A 17,760-nucleotide genomic window follows, 5' to 3' on the forward strand; every position below is an offset into this window, starting at 1 on the left:
GGATACAGAGATAAAATGGGTCTACACTGGACAGAAAGCTCAATGTCTGTTTTCACAGCATTATATTTTTGTGTGTCAGAGACACTAATCCTGTTGTATACTATTAGAATTAAAATTAATAAACCTATATTGTAGACAAGATTTAAAAAAAAAGAGGACGCTGATTATTATATTGACTTGAATCTAATCCATATCTAGCCATTAATAAGCACAGGAAAGATGGTGGATCCTACAATCCACATTGTACTACGACATACAGTAAAACCTTCCCCAGAACAGCCCCAGCTGTCATTATGTGCAAAGCTCACAGGAACTTCAGAAAAAATATAGAATAAGCAGAAGCAGATTCTCATAGAAGCTAAGGAAGTTTAAGCTTCAGGAACCCTCACTTTCACAATCCCTTCCCGTTCTCATTCTAAATAAATAGTTGCTTTTCCACCTTATTTTCTATTTGTAATTTTTTTTCTATAAAAGGGGTCCCTAAATTCTGTCAGCTTCAGGCTCCACAAAATCTAGATTCTCCCCTATAGCAGATAAAACAATGGATCATATGCTCTTACATTTTTTAATCTTTTTTTGTTTTGTTTTGTTAGTGCCACACGGCTTGCAGGATCTCAGTTCTCTGACCAGGGATTGAACCCAGGCCCCAGCAGTAAAAGCACCAAGTCCTAACCACTGGACTGCCAGGGAATTCCCTTTTTAATCTTTTAAAATTTTTAATTATGGTAAAAAAAAATACATAACATAAAATTTACCATTTAAACCAATATTTAGTGTACAGTTCAGGGGTATTAAGTACATTCACACTGTTATGCAACCATGTCCAACATCCATCTCCAGAACTTTTTCACCTTGCAAAGCTGAAACTCTGTAAACTGTTAAACGAAGGCTCCCATTTTCCTCTGCCCCGCCTCCGGCCCCTGGCAACCACCATTCTGCTTTCTGTCTCTATGAGTTTGACTTCTCTAGGTAACTCATCTAAGTGGAATCATACAGTGTTTGTCTTTTTTGTGAAAGCCTCGTTTCACTTAGCACAGTGTCCTCAAGGTTCATCCATATTGTAGCACGTGACAGCAATTTCCGAATTAAGGCTGAGTAATATTTCACTGAATGTATATACCACGTTTTGTTTATTCATCTGTCAATGGACACTGGTAAATTTTTTATTTTCAGATAGATGCGTGTAACCATTTGGAATGCCATGCCCTTGCTTTAGAATTAGTTCGTTCTCTAGAGTGTGCAGTAGTGGTCCCTTGTCAAGATTTGGTGACTTTCACTGTCCGAGATCAATGAGAAATCATAAAAGGACAGTTATCTTTTCATTGCCAGCTTGTGAATAACCCCCTAACAAGCAACATAGCCTGCATTTCTGCCCGGGCATCCCATACTATTTCCTGTATCTCTTACCTATTCTGATACTCTTTAATCAACTAAAAAAAATGTATTGAGAGATATTATTTCATTTTATTTTCAGATATTATTTAGCACCTTCGATGTTCTGGGGTAACACTCCACTTTGGAAAGAAAAAAGAAAAAAAAAAATGAATAAAAGTAAGACTGACAGGGCTTCCCTAGTGGCGCAGTGTTTAAGAATCCACCTGCCAATGCAGGGGACACGGGTTCGATCCCTGGCCCAGGAAGACCGCACACGCCACAAAGCAACGAAGCCCCTGCGCCACAACTACTGAGCCTGGGCCCTGCAGCCCGTGAGCCACAACTACTGAAGCCCGCACACCTAGAGCCCGTGCTCCGCAACAAGAGAAGCCACCACAATGAGAAGCCCATGCACCGCAACAAAGAGTAGCCCCCGCTCGCCCCAAGTAGGGAAAGCCGACACTCAGCAACGAAGACCCGAGGCAGCCAAAAATAAAATAAATAAAATAAAAATAAATAAATTTATTAAAAAAAAAAAAAAAGTAAGACTGAAGAAGTTCCCATTCCAGAGGAGGGAACAGACTGACAAATTCTGATACAGTGTAATAAATGCAGTAATGGAGGTATATGTACAAGGTGCCAAGAGAGTACATTAAGGGAGGATTAGTTCAGCATGAATGAGTCAAGCAAAATTAAGCAGAGAAGGCAACATTTAAACTGGGTATTGCAAAGGATATTTGCTTGGTGATGAAAGTTGCAAAGGGTGCTCCAGAGGAAGCAGACTGAACCAAAGGCTTGAAAGCATTCCTTATACTCAGGAAAAAGTAAATACTCTGGTGTCTAGAGGGCAGAATGCATTAGTAAAAGCACTATAAGAGGTGAGATTCAAGGGAGATTGGGACTAGACTATGAAGGTCTTAAGAGGATTGCTAAGGAATTTAGGACTTTGTCTGGTGGGCAATGGGAGCCACTGAAGGTCTTAAACTGAGAGAGGTGGGGAGGGAGCACTGTGATAGAGTCTGTGTTTTTGTTTTGTTTGGCTGCTTAGCATGCATGCGGGATCTTAGTTCACCAACCAGGGATCAACCCCTGACCCCTGCGATGGAAGCACAGAGTCAACCACCGGACCAGGGAAGTCCCTGGAGTCTGTGTTTTGTAGAGACCATCCTTTCACCAATCCAGCCATGGGCAGAATCTGGAAGGATGGGCCAAGGGCAGGAGAAAAGGACGAGGAGATCCCTAAATTTGAGTGAATGTTTAACCAAAAGACAATATTTTTCCCTCCATCAGCAGAAGTGAGAGCTGACAGAGCAGGTCAGATTCAATCATTAAAAAATTACATTTCCACTCGCCTGAGTTTTAAAATTGCTACACCTGTGTATGTATGTGTATACAATGTTATACAAGAAAATGCAATTTTCCTGCTAGCTTTGGACAGGCGAATTAAGGGCAATTTTTATTTTCTTTATTTTCAAATGCTCTATTCTTAAATGTATTTCTTTTAACAAAAGGAAAACAATATTTTTTAAATTGAAGTATAGTTAATTTACCATGTTGTGTTAGTTTCAAGTGAACAGCAAAGTGATAGGAAAACGATATTTTTAAAAGGCTGTTTCATTTCTTGTCATCCCTATTGGAAGTTATCGTTTGATTGTGTGGGGAGTTGGGAAGGGGATCAGGGATCCTTCAAAACCCAGTTCCATTCATCCCTCACCCCCAAAATAAATGCACGTGAGTAGCAGGAAAGGGGAGAAGAATATACATACAAGAAAATGTGACACTTTCATCTTTGCGCACGCACTGTATATTCTGTGAAAAGTAAGTGAGGCAGACAATGAAGAGATGGGAGTCAAAGAAAGGAATCTTGAGGTGATTTGGGTGCTCAGTGAAGACGGTGGGATTTGTACTAGTTTATCTTCGAAGGAGAGAAAACGTGAAGGCTAGGAAAATCATACTCCAAGCTGGCAGAATGATATGAGCAAACAGCAACGCAGGGGAGGGTTTGGCAGAAGATGAGGAGACCTGGCAACTGGGAACAAAGGATTCATGCAGGACTCGAGGTTGGAAAGGTGGGTTTGAGACCGAGAATCCTTCTGGCAGTGGGGAATCACTGAGAGTTCTGAGTAATTGTTCTGACGCAGGAAACACGGGACTAGAGTAAGATCAGTTTGGGGGCGGTAGGCAGGAGACACTGCCAGGAAGGAAATGCGGTTCACATGTGGCTTCCCGATTGCCACGCAGATCTAAATGCCAATGCTGTCTTTCACTGATTCCTTCCAAACAGGCTGTTTCTTCCTTAAAAACAGAAAACAACTTTGTTGAGATACAATTCACAGACCATACAATGTACCCATTAGAAGCATGGAACTAAGTGTTTTTGAGTATAGTCACATGGTTGTAGAAACATCACCATGATTTAATTTGAGAACATTTTTGTGAAAGAAACCTCAAACCCATGAGCAGTCATTCCCCATTCGCCCCTAACCCTCTGGCCCTAAGCAATCACTGGTCTGCTTTCTCTCTCTATGGATTTGCCTGTTCTGGACATTTCATATAAATGGAATCAGACAATAGTGACATTTTGTCTGGCTTCTTCCACTTAACATAACGTGTACAAGGTTCATCCACACTGTAGCCTGCATCAGTACTTCACTCCTTTTTACTGCTGAATAATATTCATTGCGTGGATGACCACATTTTGCTTATCCAGTCCTCAGCTGACAAATATCTGGGTCATTTCCACTTTGGGGCTATTATCAGTAACGCTGCTACGAACATCTACGTACAAGTTTTGGTGTGGTTATAGGTTTTCACCTCTCATAGATATCTTCCTAGGAGTGGAATTGCTGGATTGTACAGTAACTAGACTCTCTGTTTCTGACCTATGTGTGCTCTCTGATGAATCTTACTGTTTATTTGTTTGTTTTTGAAGCTGGCTTCTGTCTCACCCAGTATAACTGAATTCTGACCAAGTAGAGTCCTTCTAACTTAACTCAGCCCTACTTGTGATTTTTCGAAGCCAAGAAGGAAGTAGGTGATGTGTCAGAGGTTTCTGCTCTGATCAAGAAAGCAGATCTGATCACAGAGCAAGTCACAACAGCCCACATTCGGGGAGCCCTTGTGCCTCTTACACTTTCATGGGAAAGGAAACCAAATGTCAATCTCTCTCTCTCTCTCTCTCTCTCTCTCTCTCTCTCTCTCTCTAAAGTTTGGGTACATCAGAAGCATCTTCTATGGAAACAGGATATTTCAGCCCAATCAAGGCTCATATTCTAGAACTCTCTTCCTTGTTTACTGAGACAAGGATTCCTTAAGGAGGAATCTCAGGATCTCAAAACTGATAACAGTTGGAGCAAATGTGGGAGCCCAATGCTTTAGAAATGTGTGTACAATTAGAAATACCAAGAGGGGACTTTCCTTGTGGCACAGTGGTTAAGAATCCACCTGCCAATGCAGGGTACATGGGTTCAAGCCCTGGCCTGGGGAGATCCCACATGCCGCAGAGCAACTAAGCCCGTGCACCACAACTACTGAGCCTGTGCTCTAGAGCCCGCGAGCCACAACTATTGAGCCCGCGTGCCACAACTACTGAAGCCCGCGTGCCTAGAGCCCGTGCTCCGCAACAAGAGAAGCCACCACAATGAGAAGCCCGCGCACCGCAACTAAGAGTAGCCCCCGCTCGCCGCAACTAGAGAAAGCCCACGCGCAGCAACGAAGACCCAACACAGCCAAAAATTAATTAATTAATTAATTAATTTTTTAAAAAGAAATATCAGGAGGTTTGGGGGTTTCTTAGTTTAAACAAGAACACCTGAGAAATAAATGGCAGTCAAAAATGAAAGAAAAAAGAAACACGTTGGACCCCTAGGTCACAGTGACATCATTTGAAATAAAACAAACAATTTTTTTTTTTTATGCAGTCACAGGTGAGATAAGAGGGAGTTTTGAAACACCTTGTAGTTTCAGATTCCAGAACACCGCCTCCCCTAGGAGCTGATGTAACAGTAACCAACATCACGTACAGTACTAAAAATGCTGGGGTGGCCAAAACCAGCTAATTGACCTACGATCGATACCAAAGGCCATCAATGTGCAGTTGAGCAGTAGCAAATGATTGACCTGTACTGAAGACCTGACAATGGAGGGAGGAAGATTTATACCTCAATAATGTTCTAACAATATTTCAACATCTCTGCCAGCCCTGTGGGATTATAAATAGATTCTGCTAAGAATAATAAACTGACTTCTGGAATCCTATATGGATGGGAAATAGGGTGCCCGGGGAGCAGACACACTGAGACAGCAGTGTTATAAAGCTTGAGTTAGGAAAGAGATTAATGTTCTAGTGCTATAGAACAAAACTGTCCAAGGAACACAAGATGATGGCCTGTCTCCCTGTTATTGGGAGCTTGTAACCTACAAAGAAACATAAGAAAGAACAAGAAACTCGACATTGGAAACTGTGAACCACCCGCCTTAAGAAAGTAAGGATTTCACTCTTGTACAAAAGTATGGTATAAACTGGCTTGCTGATAATCAGGAAAGTGTTCTGTCCTTTGGGAAGAGACAGATGTCCTCCTTTCGTGTTTCAGAACTCTCTAATTCTGACGAGCCAAAAGGCCTTCTGGAGAAATAATTCAAAATGTCTCTTTTCAAATATTCTCAGGAAAGAATCTTTCTGGGGAATCTGTAAGCATGGGGTTTCTGCAACTCCCCTGATTCGGGGTGTCATTTTGAACAGTCTCCTGTTGCCATATGCCAGCTCCACTTCACACCCCACTCTCTGAAGCTTAGCCTTTGATCATCTGGACACCCCCAGTGGACTCTTCCTTAGCCAGGTGCTTTCTCTGTGACCTAGTCCCAGATTCTTCTGTTTACCTCCTGGCTGGCTGACTTGAGATTGACTGAGGTTGGTACAGTGCGCCTAAGGGTACTTAGAAATTCAAGGATAGGCAGGACATTGTGAGACCAGCCTCTGACGGGTCCATGTCCATGTCATTGCATTACTTCAGTTTCCCTGCCCTTCTTTCCTGGCCTGCCCAAGGCCAGAAATATTGAAAAGAGGAAGAAAGGGAGGGAGGTAGGGAGGGAGGGAGGGAGGAGAAAAGACGGAAGGCAGGAGAGATTCAACCTCCGGTGCTGGAAATTTCACAATAGCCCATCATACTCAACAACAGACTTCAACCAACTAGCAAGGCCTTAAAAAGTTTTATTTTTAATACTTACTTTTCAATAAGAAAAACGTTGCATTTAATTGAGTTCTGCTTATACTCAAATTTCCTTTTCAGCAGCCAGGGTTGAAGGCAGCTTTTTCAAGTAAGTAGCAAATTTTGTTTTTGTTTTTGTTTTTTTTTAATTTTTATTTATTTATTTATTTATGGCTGTGTTGGGTCTTCGTTTCTGTGCGAGGGCTTTCTCCAGTTGTGGCAAGTGGGGGCCACTCGTCATCGCAGTGCGCGGGCCTCTCACTATCGCGGCCTCTCTTTCTGCAGAGCACAGGCTCCAGACGCGCAGGCTCAGTAGTTGTGGCTCACGGGCCCAGCTGCTCCGCGGCATGTGGGATCTTCCGGGACCGGGGCTCGAACCCGTGTCCCCTGCATTGGCAGGCGGATTCTCAACCACTGCGCCACCAGGGAAGCCCGCAAATTTTGTTAATTGACATTTAAGGAAAATAAATATGTTATCAGTGAGAAAACAACTCCCCTGCCTATGATGGAAAAAATATTTTTTTCAGCCTGAGGGATTAAAAAGTCCTAAATAATTTCATGTACCTTGGTTGCATCCTAATGTCTGCTTAAGAAAAACAACAGCAACAATCTCTACACTATAGAAACATTTCCCTCTTCTAGCAACTAATTTTTTACACTACAACTATGCATTTGCTGTTAAAAAAAATTCTGACATTACAAAGGTATAGAGAGTAAAAAGTCAAAATCTCTATTCATCTCTCCTTAAACCCCACAGGGGTGGGACTCACTACATCATACTTCCTCAGGTAGGGATGGGAAACTGTTGGCAGTATGTTCTTCCAGACTTTTTTCTATGCATATGTGTCTATTTACACACATAGGTGTTGTGAGTTTTATTTGTTTACACGTATTGGATTGTAGTAAACATATTGTTCTGGAACTTGCTTAATGTTGAGTCAGAAACTTCTTCCATGTCAGAACAGCTAGAGCTACCTCCCTCTCTTTCACAGATGAAGAGTTATCTGTGTACCATAAAGTATTCGACTATTTCCCAATTTGGCTGTTTAGGGTTTTCATTAATGCAAACAAGGCTGCAATAAATATTTACGTGCACTGTGCATATATTGCTGAATCAGAGTGTATGAGCATTACTGTTTTTTTTTTAAATTTTTTAAAATATTTATTTATTTTGGATGTGCTGGGTCTTAGTTGCAGCATGTGGGATCTTTAGTTGTGGCATGCGAACTCTTAGTTGTGGCATGTGGGATCTAGTTCCCTGACCAGGGATCGAACCCAGGCCCCTTGCATTGGGAGCATGGAGTCTTAACCACCAGGGAAGTCCCAGAGCATTACTGTTATTTTTTTTTAATTTTTAAAATATTTATTTATTTTGGCTATGCCGGGTCTTAGTTGCAGCACACGGGATCTTTAGTTGAGGCATGCAAACTCTTAGTTGCGGCATGTGGGATCTAGTTCCCTGACCAGGGATCGAACCCGAGCCCCCTGTATTGGGAGGGCAGAGTGTTAACCACTGGACTGCCAGGGAAGTCCCAGAGCATTACTGTTTTGATAGATGTTGCCAAATTGCTCTCCATAGAAGGTTATAAGATGAACATTCCCACCAATTGAACGTGAGAGTATACTTTCATTTATTTGGGGGGGAATTGGGGAAATGAAAATAACATATTATTGTTTTTATTTGTATTTCCCAGACTCTTTTTTGGGAGGTTAAATAACTTTTCACATGTTTCTTGGCCATTTATATTTCTTTATCTATAAATTACCTTGCGTTTGCCCATTTTTCTTTTCATTTACTTTTTCTTGTGATTTGAAGGAGCTCTTTATATATTATGGTTCTCCTGTAGTTCTGTGAAAACATTTCCTCTCTCTCTGCTGCTTCACATTTAGCTTCATTGATGCATCATTTACTAAATAGAAGTTTAAAAAGATATTTCTGACGACAGATCTGTCAATCTTTTATTTATGTCTTTTGAGGTTTGAGACTTATTTGGAAGGCCATGTTCAGCCCCAAGATTATTAAAAATAAAACAAAGCAAAACAAAACCTCCTATACTCTGCTCGTATTTTTATGGAAATTTTTTTTTTATAGTTGGATTTTCAATTCATTTGGAATATGCTTCTGAGTGTAGTTGGAGAGCAAAATCGAAAATAATATGATGGTGGAATTCCTATCCTGTTCCTATCTTTAATAAGCATCTCCTAATATCTATTATGATATTTTCAGTGATTTCTGCCTTTATCAAAGCTTATTAATAGCTTCTTTTAAAATAAGGAATGCATATTGAATTCTATCAAGTGTCTTTTCAGCATCTAATGAGGTCATCATTTGATTATTCTCCTTCAATTGATTAATATGTGAATTGCATGACTGGATTTCCTAATGTTGAAATTTCATTATCTTCCTGGGAATTCTATTTCTCAATTTTTCAATATGTCTCAGCTTCCTGATACAAAAAGAAATGATACTTTTATCCCACAGTATTTTAAAGGATTTTCAAATGAAAATCTAATTATTCTGCTTTTTCAAAATCCAAAGCCATGTTAGTTACACGGAAGAATATGTTTTTATTTTGTTTCTCTCTAAAAAACAAGTACTCAACTGGCTGTTGTAGCAGGTGGCCCCAACGTTAAATTTATCCCTTTGACACTTTTGTCTCCCTGCTGCTTTCATCTGCATTTACCGGAAGGTCACCTTGTAACGCAGCATTTCTTGAGCGGCTCCCCTGGGCCAGGTTCTGGGCTTGTTCTCGCAAGGGATTCAGAAGGCCTAAGAACTAGTCAGTCAGCCCTCAATCCACTGAAGTAACACAGAATCAATAGGATCTCACCTTTTATCTGTAAACTCAAAGAGCAGCCATGTTTATGCTACCTAATGCACGGAAGGCACAATGTCAAATGATTTACCAATAGCCACGATTTGCGTTTCTGTATATGCACTTCTCTGGGTACCAACTGTGCATATTATCATGCATACTTAGGTGACTAATAAATTCTTTTTAAATAAAGTTGATGATGATGATAGGGTTAAAGAATAATGAGAACTGGCAGAAGGTTACACAAGAAGCATTACACAAATCAAGGTACTACCATATATGTACATAAGGTCATTTAAACCATCTTTGTACTCTTACTAGTGACGTGGGAATGGTTTCGAAATATCCTCAATGACCTCTCAACATGATCTTAGTTCCTGTTTTACTCATCGGAATAGCATCAGGTTTTCTTTTCTGTCAAGTATTCAAATAACATTAACTGATCTGTCTTGACCTGTCAGTAATTGATGATGAAACTTCCTGTATTTGCCGAAAACATATCTTAATAATTCATATTAATACATACGTTATGAATCAAATATAATTTTCTCAGACCCAATCATTTGTGAAAACTTTTTTAACCTTTCAGTAAATATAAATCAAAAAGGAATGATCTCTTGCGAAGACTTTTCCATAAGCCTATTGGAAATTAATTGAATAATGACATTGGAATGATATTGAAGAAAATGAAATAAAGAAATTACATTTTTTAAAATAATTTCATTTCCTAGCTACATCACCTAGTTTTTTAATAAGTATTTGTTAGAATGGCAAGAAAAGTGGAAGAATCCTCATCTTTTAAAACCAGGATACACTGCTTTTTCAAAAGCAAATATTCACAGTAACAAAGATGTGATGCTGAGCTATGCAGTATTTGAGAAAACAGAATTTGCTGAAGAGAATTGTAGAAAAAAATAACTGAGGGATCATTACTACTATTATATCAAGGAGACTTGCAATCATTTAGAAATTTTTAACGAATATATTTCTTCCAGAACTTTTTAGATTGGGGTAATTTTGTCTAGAACAGTAAGGATATTTGCTTACATTGCAAAATCAGGTTTCAGCAGAAAAATAAAGCCTATTTTAAAGCAACATCAGCAACAACAAAAGCAAAAATTCCAAATACTTCTTCAGCAATTCTAATAAAAGGATGTATTTATTTCTTACATTTTTTTCTGTTATTTTCTTTCTCTAAAAAGGAAGACAGGGCTTCCCTGGTGGCGCAGTGGTTGAGAATCTTCCTGCCAATGCAGGGGACACGGGTTCGAGCCCTGGTCTGGGAAGATCCCACATGCCGCGGAGCAACTAGGCCCGTGAGCCACAACTACTGAGCCTGCGCGTCTGGAGCCTGTGCTCCACAACAAGAGAGGCCGCGATAGTGAGAGGCCCGCGCACCGCGATGAAGAGTGGCCCCCGCTCGCCGCAACTGGAGAAAGCTCTCGCACAGAAACGAAGACCCAACACAGCCAAAAATAAATAAATAAAAATAAATTAAAAAAAAAAAAAGGAAGACAATTAAAGAGACTTAGATACCTGAAGGAACTATTAGTGGGTTACAAAGAAATTACAATTAGAAGCAACAGTAAGAAGAAGAAAAAAGATTTCTGTTTTATATTTCTTTTCTCAAATTGTCTTTTGCAAATGATTACCTACTTTTTTTTTTTTTTTTTTTGGCTGTGCCGCATGGCTTGTGGGATCTTATTTCCCCAACCAGGGATCGAACCCGTGACCCCTGCAGTGGAAGTGCAGAGTCCTAACCACTGGACCACCAGGGAATTCCCATTACCTGCTTTTAAGATAGGTGCTTTTGGGTTTTGAATTGGTTCTTTTTCCTATTTATTTATTTATTTATTTATTCATTCACTCATTCATTTGGCTGTGCCAGGTCTTAGTTGCGGCACACGAGATCTTCGTTGCGGCATGTGGGATCTTCATTGCGGCATGTGGGATCTAGTTCCCTGACCAGGGATTGGACCTGGGCCCCCTGCATTGGGAGCACGGAGTCTTAGCCACTAGACCACCAGAGAAGTCCCTGAATTTGGTTCTTTAAAAACTAGGAAAAGTACATGCTTGTTGAAAAAATAATTTTTAATACAAATGTACACGTAGTAAAATGTGAACATCTCACCCCCTCATTCATTTTCATTCCCACTTCTCAGGACTTACCCTGCTTAACAATATTTGTGTGAGTCCTTCTAGATCTTTTTCTGAGCAGGTACATAGTTTTTCATATGAATATAAATATATGCTTATTTTACACATTGTTCTACCGCTTTTTTTTTTTTTTTTAATATGCCAAGTTCAGACAGCCGGAAAGACCTAGAACTGAGACGTGACTTCCAGTCTGTCTGACTCTAGAACATACTTTGTTTCCAACACACAATCGCCAAGAACACAGCACTAATTTAGGAAGACTGGTCCGGTAGTATTGTATAGCTATACGTATAGCTAAAAGAGATCAGTTGAATTCTAGATTGGGTCAAGATATTCTTGGTTAGTCTTAAAGATATCCAACAACCAGGAAGTAAATGGTGGTACATCAACTAAATCAACTGCGAAAAATTACAAAAGCTGTGTTGCAACATGGAAACGTGATTGTGGTGAAATCTTAAACAGAAAAAAAAAATGGTATCTTCTGGTGATTTTTAGCAAAACCAGAGAATTTTGCATCAAACCTAAACTGACATCTTTACTTCCTGTAACAAAACCACCACCTAGTTTTAATGGGAGTTTCTCCCTTTACAAAAAATCTTAAGTCCTATCTCCCTGGGCAGAGATAATAAAAGCCTTCTAGAAACTCTAAAGTCACTAGACAACTATTGATTATTATTTTCCTACAGACGATGGGAAATCGTTATGGGTTGAATTGTGTTCTTCAAAAAGATACGGACACCTAACCTGGGAATATGACCTTATTTGGAAACAGGGCCTTTGCTGATGCTGATGTTAAATTTAAATTTAACTTGCTGATGCAGTCAAGTTACAATGAGGTCATTAGGATGGGCCCTAATCCAGTATGACTGGTGTCCTCATAGAAGAGGGAAATTTGGACACAGAGAGAACATTGTGTCAAGACAGACACAGAGGGAAAACTGTGATGACATGGCATTATTCTTCCACAAGCCAAGGAACATCTGAGGTTCCCAGAAGGTACAAGAGGCAGGAAGGATTCTTCTCTAGAGGCTTCAGAGGGAGCATGGTCTTGCCAACACCTTGATCTTAGACTTCTGCCCTCTAGAACAGTGAGGATAAATTTCTGTTGTCTACCCGATTTGTGGTACTTTGTTATGGCAGTCCTAGGAAACTAATACAGAAATCATTAAAGATTGTTTAAAGGGGGGAGGGGAAGACTAGCATTTATTGACAACCTATGACATTGCTCCAGGTTCTGTGCTGGATGCTTTACATATTTTATTTAATTCCAACAACTGTGGGAAGAAGGCATTTGACAAATAAATTGAGGCTCAGAAGCTAAGTCAGTCATATGCTGAAGTTCCCTCAGCTGGAAAGGGCTGAGGCTAAGGTTCTGCTTCTAAAGCCCGCAATGCTTCCAATGCACCGTTGCCAAGGACACAGCATTGGCCTGAGAAGACTGATTCAGCAGAATTGCATACACGGGTGTTAAACCAGCAGTTACCATGCAACCTTTATCCAGGTGAACCAAACCTTCATGGGCTCCCTGGAAGATATGTCAACATCTCTTTTTTTTTTTTTTTAATTTATTTATTTTGGTTGCGCTGGGTCTTAGTTGCAGCTCGCGGGCTCCTTAGTTGCAGCATGCATGTGGGATCTAGTCCCCTGACCCAGGGATCAAACCCCATGTCCCCTTCATTGGAAGGAGGATTCTTTTTTTTTTTTAAACGTGAATTTTTTTTTTAAGATTTAATTTTATTTATTTTTGGCTGTGTTGGTTCTTCGTTGCTGCGCGTGGGCTTTCTCTAGTTGTGTCAAGCGGGGACTACTCTTTCTTCATTGCGGTGTGCGGGCTTCTCCTTGTGGTGGCTTCTCTTGTTGCGGAGCATGGGCTCTAGGCGCACAGGCTTCAGTAGTTGTGGCACGCAGGCTCAGTAGTTGTGGCTCACGGGCTTAGTTGCTCCGTGGCATGTTAGATCTTCCCGGACCAGGGATCGAACCCGTATCCCCTGCATTGGCAGGCGGATTCTTATCCACTGCACCACCAGGGAAGTCTGGAAGGTGGATTCTTAACCACTGCGCCACCAGGGAAGTCCCCAATATCTCTTGACTGCCAAATATTGTTGCTAATTGAACTGAAGCTTCATACTTTGCCAACTAGTAGTCAAATCCTTTTTTTAACAAAAAGTTAACTATAATGCTGAGATTGTGAATAAACAATCTTATCCGTTTACCATTAGACCTTCATATTGAATGGGAGAAGTAAAACATGGTATGGAGTACCAGGGCAAATGATTCTTTCTCCAGCAAATACTGATCACAGACAATATCCTAGTATCAAACTTAATTTTTGGTTTGAAACATTTTGCTTCAACCATCATATTCTCCCAGGGCTTCAATGACTGCTAGCTGCTAAACGATAAAGCTGGTTGCCAGGACATGAAAGCCCAGTACACTGTTAGTTTATAAAGTCAATATGGTGTGTAGTTAAGAATTCAGACTCTGAAGACTTCCCTGGTGGTCCATCGGTTAAGACTCCGCGCTCCCAATGCAGGGGGCCCGGGTTTGATCCCTGGTCGGGGAACTAGATCCCACGTGCCACAACTAAAGATCCCACACGCCACAACTAAGAGCTGGCACAGGCAAATAAATAAATAAATATCTTTTTTTAAAAAAAGAAGAAGAATTCAGACTCTGGAACCACTGGATTTCAGGCCCCCACTCACCCCTTCGGCTGGCATCCTCGTGCAGGGCACAACATGTACAACCGCACACAGCAGCCCTGCAGGTAGGTTTTCACCTACCCTGACGACGGGGGGTAGTGTTCTCACATCATACTAACCACCCCAGACATACGAGTAAAAAGGAAGCAAAACAATCTGTGAGTTCCAAACCATTCCGTATATTTGATACTCATGATATTGCTAATGAAATCATGAATCTCCCCCCAAAAAGGAAAGTAGAAACTGTAAGTATTGCTTCATCACCATAGCTTTCCTCAAGCGGGACCACTTTGGGAGAAAAGAAAGGACCACAGGAGGGGAGTATTGGGATTTAGTCAACTTAGCCCCTCATACACTCATCAGATTCCGCCCACGGAGCAGTAGTCAGAACATGACATCCTGGATGTAGTTCCTGATGTGTGTCTCTGGGAGCAATAATTAGCAGCTCATAGAGAAGAAGGCAATCTCCGGTGTCCCATTAATTACAGAGCTCCTGGCAATGCAGGCGAATGCCTCCTGCACAGAAAGGTCACCTCCTGGTGTCACTAGTCAGATCTGTGCAAGATCCTTTTGCTGTTCATGGTTATTTCCCTGATAATCACTCCCTGGGGGTCGCTCTGGCTACAACCTAGAATATTTGAGCTCAGTCATTTGCAAGATTTATGGAAAACAATTTTTCAGAAACGAGCTCTCCATTTTCATTGGGCAAATTCCTCTTTCTCTGATAAGTACTGAAGCATATGGAGCAGATAAATGTTTTCATGGGCAGCATAAAAGTAACATTTTTTTCTTCTGAAGTTGATGCTTTGCAGTTAGGGCTTCCATTCCCACTTTTTTACCAGAGCAAGTGTTCAGCGCAAATTAAAGGGAGAGGGGAAAACTCTACTCTTTCAACCCTGCTCTCTCCGCAGCTTAGCAATAAGTGCACCATTTCCCAGGCTCATAACACCCGCCCTGCTCCCATCCTCGGGGAGAAAACTGTTATTGAATTTCTCTACCCCAGCTGTTAGTCTCCTACCTGTCTCTTGTGCTACATACATTGAACTCATTTTTTTCCTAAGATATAACACAATACGATGAAAATGGCCAAAGGCGGTCTTTCTCGTCTCTGGGAAGAAAGATTAATGGTAGAAACGATCACTTAATGAAAAGTTGAGGAAAAAAATAAAGTGCAGGTAAATACCCATGTGAATGTGCAAAGCACCTGGTGGCGCTTTATAATCATAACAACTGCAACCGTTATTAAATTGTTTTTCTTTTATGACATGAAAGAGCAATAAAGGGGTCTTGGAATCAGCCATCGAACCATTTGAAGTTAGAATCACAGCAACACAATTCATTTGTTCAGCCACATCCATTTATAAGCACCCACTATGCTGCACACACCTAGTATTGATCTCCAGGTATAACCAACTACATTACTCTTCCATGTACATTAGGTGGCCTTCCTCTAATCTCCTTTAATACCTTCTCTGTATCTCTAGCAATGCACTTATCACTTTATGCTGCAATTACCTGATAACGTCTGTCCTCTGAGCCGACAGTGGACTGGGGTTAGCTGGTGGGGGTGATGACACATCCTATTCTTCCTTTGAAACTCAGCACCTAGACCAGGCGGTAAGTAATGAATGACAACGTGTGTTCAATAAAATAATGAAATCTTACATGATGGCAAAATAAACTCTACTCTCCTAAGGCCTATTCTGAGAGTCAAAGGGAAAGGTTGGACATTTATGAGGAATTATGAAGTGAATGGAACAAGCCCATTCTCTAAAAGTGCAATATCAGAGGGCTCTTGAAAAGCTACTATTAGATTTTTTTTTAAGCACCAGAAGGAATTGTAGAGATCATCAGGCAGATTCCACTCTTCTCTCTGCCCTCCTCCACATGTAGAAAAATGGAGGTTATGAAACCTGCTTAAAGTCATGCAATCTGTCGGTGACTGAGGCATAAATAGAGTCCAGGGTATTGGACGCCCCCGGTCCATATGCCCTGAAAGGCAAAGCCGACCAACTGTGCAAGACAGACCCTTCCAGCACTAACTCCTGCTTTCACAAATGCATCTCTGCATTTTAAAATGCAAATCAGAGAAGAAACATCCTGTGAGTCTTCTTCTCCTACCCCTCCCACAGTTTGTAATTTATTTGACTTGTTCTCAGGATCTTTGCACCTTCCCATCCCACCACCACCAAGGCAAACATCGCATCCCCAGGGAAGCCTTTCCTTATTATTCTCTCACCCCCAGGCCAGATCAGATTTCCCTTTATATACCAGCGGGGTCCCCTGTATTTCTCCTTCATGGGACTCGTCACAGTCTGAAGTTACAGATCTGTGTGACTGCTTAATTAACATCTGTGAGACTAGTTCCTCCATTAAATGAAGAGGTCATAAATTACGTCTCTAGAGGGAAGAGGCATTCTAAAACACACCCTAACCCATCTTTTCTCCATCATACCAACGCAGAAAGAGCATCAGTGTGATAGTCTCAAAACTATTTCTTTGGATCTACCCCACTTCCTGGTGTGGGTTCTTCAAACTCAATTCGAGACCACTCCCCAGTCCCTCACCCTCCGGGGTGTGACCCCCATGTGGTCACACTTGAGACCTCTCAGCTCTCCTTGGACACCTCAGCTGTCCTTAGACTTTCAGCAATGTGCTGCCGGGGCCTCTATGGATGGGCCTCAAATTCGCCTTTGTGTTACTGTGCATGATACATGGGTCCCCATCACAGAGAGTTTAATCAAACCATTCTTTCCATTTTTCCTCCCAGCCCCTGCTCCCTAGGGCTCAAGACTGGAGTCCTTCAGGGTTGGCCAAAAAAAAAAGATAATCATCCCTCCCCTCTGAAACGGAAGAAAAAGCTCCGTGTGCCTTGACTCCTGTCTTGCAAAGCATTTGTCAGAGCCTCCTTGGTGGCTCATATAAATAAACCCCAATGTGGCCCACCACATGGGCCCTCCAGTGACCACAGGCCTGTGTGCATTTAAGTTGAACAGAACTCAGTCGAAAGCTTGGATCCCTGCTAAATTCAGAGAAAGCAGCAGGACATCAGTGCTGTGGGCGGAGAGGAACAGCAAGAGGAGGCTTTATCCTGGCTCAGAGCCGCCGAGGAGAAGCTCCATTCAACACGCATTCACATTCGTTCAACCGCTGTACTGAGGCGCAAGGGTTTCCGCGAATAGCACCCCGCACAGGCACCGATAATTCCAGCCAAAGACACTTCATGACTCGTGAATCCTGGAAGTCACAGAGTCACGAGGGATACGGCCACGTGACTTCGGGAGCAGAGGCAGGGGTGGGGGAAGCCATCAGCTGAGGACTCTGGTGGGAGTTATTTGAACCTTGGCTCCGACACGTGCCAGATCTGTGATCTTGGGCAAGCTTCCGTGAACCACGGCTCCCTCATCAGACACTGGGACAATCTCTATCTCTCAGGAATGTCATGAAAATGAAACAAAACCAGGTGGGTAAATCATCCAATGCCGTGCTTGGGACATAGCAGAT

General features: G+C 41.6%; 1 long non-coding RNA gene across 1 annotated transcript in view; it reads right to left on the bottom strand.

Moving 5' to 3' along the window:
* Positions 1-2,967: 2,967 nt before the first annotated feature.
* LOC103003078 (uncharacterized) overlaps positions 2,968-17,760 on the bottom strand; it is a 51,488-nt gene continuing 36,695 nt past the window's right edge. Inside the window, exons 2-3 of the long non-coding RNA XR_450167.2 lie at positions 15,772-15,861; positions 2,968-3,669 (exon numbers count right to left, since the gene is read on the bottom strand). This is a non-coding gene — a long non-coding RNA (uncharacterized LOC103003078). The remainder of the gene's footprint in view (positions 3,670-15,771; positions 15,862-17,760) is intronic.

Source organism: Balaenoptera acutorostrata, chromosome 5 (genome assembly GCF_949987535.1).
Source record: "Balaenoptera acutorostrata chromosome 5, mBalAcu1.1, whole genome shotgun sequence".
NCBI classification, from domain to species: domain Eukaryota; kingdom Metazoa; phylum Chordata; class Mammalia; order Artiodactyla; family Balaenopteridae; genus Balaenoptera; species Balaenoptera acutorostrata.